A 6,064-nucleotide genomic window follows, 5' to 3' on the forward strand; every position below is an offset into this window, starting at 1 on the left:
AGAGAGATAAAGTGTGTGCACAGGCAGGAGGAGGGGCAGAGGGAGAGGGTAAGTAAACTTCCCACCGAGCACGGAGCCCAATGCAGCGACACGATCCCACCTTAAGATCAGGATCTGAGTGGAAACCAAGAGTAAATGCTCAACTGACTGAGCCACCCAGGCACCCCTGGAAAGTTTTCGTTTTGAATATGGGAGATATGTAGCCGTGTCTGAGTACTGAAGGGAGAAGCCCTATAGAAAGGAAAACACTAAAGGTAATGGGGAAAGCAGTGTTATCCTGGTGTAGGAGGTGCTTGGGAAACCATTTCCCCATGCCAAGCCTGGAAACCCAAATCCTTGACCTACTGCTTGGTCTGAATTTTGGCCTCTAGTTGCCCACCCCATACTGTGTGCATTAGCTGTACCTAGTTCCCCTCATCTCTGTCAGCTTGCTCCACCCCACCCTTACCTTACAATGGACTCTAAATCCCCACATTACTCCACCTCCAGTGGGGGAACCACACAGAACTCAAACCAGACACTCTGACTCCCTTTGGTACTCTTCCCTTGCCCTGATCACCTGCATTCAAATTTCAGTCATAGCAATTTGGTCTTCTAGGTGTGGACCATGTTTCTTGGTGTTTGTCCTTCTCTCCTCCTACAGGATCTTTTCCTCTTCGGAGTCTCCACACCCAGGTGATTCCCAGGAAGTCCCTGTCATTTCATGTGGGCCACCCACTGCTTCCTGACCACCATAAGTCTTCTGATATGCCTCACCACTGCCTGCAGGGATATGACTGGTGGGGGCTCCTTCTGCAGGCCTAGACATGCGGTGTGGTGGTGGTGCTTTGGAATCCTCAGTCTTCCCCAGTGGCACCTTATCTTGGGCACAAGTGGAGAGAATGCCCCTCTCTCTCGCCACCCGTGTTTTATGTTGCCACCTTCCATGAAACCAGTTTAACACATAGCTCTTGAGTGTGTATTATGTGGGCCAAGGCAGGGGTCTTCTTGTGCCTCAGGGTCTCCTGTATTTTTGCATGGAAATGATTCCTTCAAGTTCCATTTCCAGCCTTTTAGTTGCCAGGACGCGGAGGCTGTACTGAGCATAAGCCTCTAAGACTGACGTGAGATTGTCCTCTTAGTCCCTCTTCCTTATGGTTCCGTGTACAGCCTCCATTCCCCACTGAATCCCTCCTACAGACTGACTTCAGGGGGCCCACCCCACTGGTCAGCCAAACAAGCTCAGATACCCATGAAACCTTTCCGTGGGGGACAGGAGTTTTTAAATGCAGAGCTTCAGTGACAGTACACAGTCTCCCAAATTGTTCATACATGTGTACAGTGTTGTGCTTTTGTATATGCCCTTCCACCAGTAGAATGTTCTTCCCTCTTCTTTGCCCAGCAGACTCTTACTCATCCTTCAAGACCCAGTCGAAATGTCACCTCCTCTGTGGAGCATTACCTGCTCCCTTCCTAATTTGCTACCATTTATCATTTCTCCTTGTGTACTGTATCCTCCTGCCATACGTACTCCATTCTCTGGAACTTAGTACTTAGTAGAAAGTCCTTAGTACTATGAAGTACTAACAAAAACTTAGTACTTAGAAGTCCTTAGTACTTCTGTGCCTTTGCACCCAGCTCCCTCTGATGTCTCTATTCAGTGAACACCTACTCATCTTTTAAGACTCAAATTGCTCATCTCAGACTTTATCCACCTCTTTCAGGCACAGTTGGTTGTGCCCTGCCCCATGATCTTAAGAAATAACAACCAAAGCACTTAGTTCATGCCAATCTCTGGAGTACGATCTGTTGACATGTATATTTTCTTACTTAATCCTCTGTGTGGTAGTTCACATTACTGGCCCTATTTTAGAGATGAGGACATTAAGGGCACTCACCTTTTCTATGCAGTTACAGTGGACCCTTTAATAACTTGGGGTTACAGGGGACAGCCCCTCACTACAGTCAAAAATTGGCATATAACTTAACTACTAAGAGCCTACTGTTGACCAGAAGCCTTACCAATAACATCAAGAGTCGATTAACACATAGTTTGTATGTTATATGTAAGATATACTGGATTGTTACAAGAAAGGAAGCTAAGGAAAAGGAAACGATATTAAGAAAAGCCTAAGGAGGAGAAAATACATCCACAGTACTGTACAATGCAAAATTTGCATGTTGAAGCAGACCTGCACAGTTCAGACACATGTTGTTCAAGAGTCAACTGCGTGCATAAAAATATCACATTTCTCAGCCCCAGTCTCCCTGATTAGACTAGAGAGCACCGAGAGGCCAGAGACCCAGTGGCCAGCACTTTCAGACATTCAATAAGTATTTGCCAAGTGCATGGCCAATCTAGTGAGTTTCTTTCTCTGGTTGAGAAAGAAAGCAGTCCAGAGATTACTTAAATATCCAGGGGCTACGCAATCCTTCAGAACATCTTCTCTGTCACCCGGTCTAAGAAAAATGAATAAAATGTTGGCTAACAGACACAAATGGAAAAGTGCTTATTTGCCTCGAAAAATGATTTGCCATAAGGTGTCTCTTAAAATAACTCACAGATAACAGATTTACATATAGGGGTTTGGTTTTTTTTTTGGTTTTTGGTTTTTGGTTTTTGGTTTTTAGTGCTTCAATCAATATGTCACATTTGTGGACAGCTGTGAAGGATTCTTGCTAAGGTTTCAATGTTGTGCCTGACAAATAGTATCTTTATTTCTACAAAGACTATCTATATTGAAATATAATATTTGGAATAGCCATCGTGCATATTACAATACTTATATCTCTATCCATGTCTGTGTGTGTGTGTGTGTGTGTGAGAGAGAGAGAGAGAATAATTAGTCTCCAATGTGGTGTGTATGGAGCTTTGGCAAAATGGACCATACAAGAAACCCGAGGCCCGGCTTCAAGTTATCTAGACAAGAGTTCTGAACTGCCTCCTGGTTGTTTAAGCAGTTTCCAATCTGGCAGTGAAGTGTTGGCCCACAGGTTAGAATCCAACATTTTCTTATAGAAACATCATTTTATTTGACGCTTAGATTCCAGGGCCAGTCCACACAAGCCTCTTGAACCCTGAACATAAGCAAGTTATATATATAGTACTAATTAGTACCTGCTTAAGCTCAGTCCTGGGGGCAAGGGTGGGTGGTGAGGAGTGGAGAAGAGGGAGCAAGGAGTTTCACCTGTCTGGGTGGGGCAGTGGAGAGGGGGTGAGGAACCGGCTGGAGGCAAAATATCAGACACTCTGTTTGTACTGACAGCCCCCTGTTTCATCACGCACTCTCTCTCCAGTCTGGCGCTGTTATTTGGCTATCCCAGACCCAGGCCCACCTGGCCCTAGCGAGAACCACTCCCCACCCCAGGCTCCACCATTAAGAACCTCCCTCGAGATTATGCTGAGTGAAATAAGTCAAGCAGAGAGAGTCAATTATCATATGGTTTCACTTATTTGTGGAGCATAACAAATAGCATGGAGGACAAGGGGTGTTAGAGAGAAGGGAGTTGGGGTAAATTGGATAGGGAGGTGAACCACGAGAGACTATGGACTCTGGAAAACAATCTGAGGGGTCTGAAGTGGCGAGGGGGTGGGAGGTTGGGGTACCAGGTGGTGGGTATTATAGAGGGCAATCTGAGGGGTCTGAAGTGGCGAGGGGGTGGGAGGTTGGGGTACCAGGTGGTGGGTATTATAGAGGGCATGGATTGCATGGAGCACTGGGTGTGGTGAAAAAATAATGAATACTGTTTTTCTAAAAATAAATAAACTGAAAAAAAAAAAAAAAAAGAACCTCCCTCGACAATCAGACCTGAATCCCTTCAGGGCAGCTGTCTGGGCCTTAGAGAGGAAACACTGAGTGAAGTGAGTGAGAGATGCTCAACCCTGATACCTTCTTACTTTTAAAGACTTTATATACTCTTTATTACCCACAAAATATATTCCTCAATTATAAAATTACAAGCAGAGGGCTGGAGTCACTGAAAACCTCCCAGCAATGGAGACAGTAGGAGGGAGGGTTGTGTGTGTGTGTGTGTGTATTGGGGGTGAGGGGGCGAGAGGAAGCAAGCAGGATCAAATAAGCAAGCCATACACAGGTTTCCACCTAAGTCTCTACAGTCCCTACCTCCTCCCCTTGATAATAACCCTATGTCATTTCTCCTGCTTTCCAGCTTTCTCCTTTTACTTCTATTATTATTATTATTATTATTATTATTATTAGTTTCAGGGGTAGGATTTAGTAATTCATCAATTGCATCTCACACCCAGTGCTCATTCCATCAAGTGCCATCCTTCTTGCCCATTGCCCAGGTATCCCCTCCTCCCACTCTGCCCCCTCCAGCGACCCTCAGTTTGTTTCCTGGAGTTAAGAGTGTCTTATGGTTTGCCTCCCTCTCTATTTTAATCTCCTTTTTACTTCTGAACTTGTTACTTCTCTAAAATGCCCAGGTTTTGGTTTGTTTATGGTGGAAGGTAGCAGCTTCCAAGCTTCCATGGGGAGGGGACAGGTGGAGGTGAGGAGTGAGGGGCTGCTCCTCTAAAAGCATTGTTGACAACTCCCTGTGATGCAGCCTGTGCATTAGCACTGCAGGGTTGTGGCCATATGCTACTCCAAAGAGGGGGCACTTAGAAGTGAATTTTGAAATTCAGGAATGTATCTGAGGAGAGCGATTGCTTCATCAGGAGGGAAGGGTGGGGGAGGAAACACTGCAGAAGGGCTCAAGCCATCTGCAGTCTTGTAGTCAAGAGGCTCACCTCTGTTCAAAGAATCACCACAGTTAATAATAAAATCACAGAAGTTTGGAGTCAAACCTATTGAGGAGTCCACTCCTGTCAGGGAACCAAGAGAACACAGGGAATTAGCATATGCAAACAATTTACATTTCTTTCTCTTTCTCCCTATTCCCTACATCTCTCTCTCTCTTTTAAGATGTATTTATTTTACAGAGAGGGGTGGGCAGAGGGAGAGAATCTTTCAGACTCCCCACTAAGCATTGAGCCCCCCCTCAACCCGGGGCTCAATCTCAAAACCCATGAGATCATGACCTGAGCTGAAATCAAGAGTCAGATGCTTAACCAACTGAGCCACCAGGTGCCCCCCATTACATCTTTCAATCTCTGATTCTCTGTCTGTAGAATGGGTAAGAATAGTCCTAGCTTCGAAGGGTTTGTGTGGGACTTAAATGGGATAATGTACTGTGTTCATGATCGTGATAGGCACAAAGCAAGTACACAGTAAATTCCATTTTTGAAAATTCAGTGAGACATTTGTCCTTGAACTCCAGTCGTTCAAAGAAAAGGGAAAGTAGCCAAGGCTTGACTTACTTCAGGCAGAAAGTAGATCCTGAGCCTGGTTTTGAAATAAGTGCCAACCTGTGATAACCAAAAAGGAGATTTCTGTGGGTCCTAGTATAGAAAAGGAGAGGGGGTATCCTCACAGGACTTCCACCAGGCTTTAGTTAAGAGCAAGAATCTGATTTTAGTGCCAAGGAGAGGAGGAAGAAATCTTCCCACCAGAATCTGGGAGTGGTGGCCACGGCTATTCGTTCTAAAATGTCACCACATGAACACAGGGTAGGAAAACGTGACTGACCCCTTTTCTGTTGTTCTGAAAAAATGACCTAGAGGGGGGTGGTTGACCATAATTTCACTAAAATCCCATGGTGTGACATGTGACACGGCTATTTCCAATGTTCATTTACTCACATGCTGTAGTAACAGAAACACTTCCGGGTATTCACTCATGTCTGGCACACCCAGAGAGGGCCATGTACTACACTTGGTTCTGGGGTTCTAGCAGTAGACAAGGTAGAGCTGGCATTTGCCTGTACAGAGCTCATCATCTACCAGAGAATAATCCCAAGGATGGTAAGAAAGGGCAAGACCAAGGGGGCCATGACCGTGTAAGTCATCAAGACTCTTCCTTATCATGGAAGGACAAGGAAGAAATCCCCGAGGAAATGACATTAAAGGAGAGGCTTGAAGAAGACTTAGGAGTTGGGATTCCACACTGTATTTTGTTGGCAAACAGGGTATCCCTGCTTCGAAAGGGTTTGAATAAGCATTGGACTGAAGCATGGATTCTGC

Source organism: Neovison vison, chromosome X (genome assembly GCF_020171115.1).
Source record: "Neovison vison isolate M4711 chromosome X, ASM_NN_V1, whole genome shotgun sequence".
NCBI classification, from domain to species: domain Eukaryota; kingdom Metazoa; phylum Chordata; class Mammalia; order Carnivora; family Mustelidae; genus Neogale; species Neogale vison.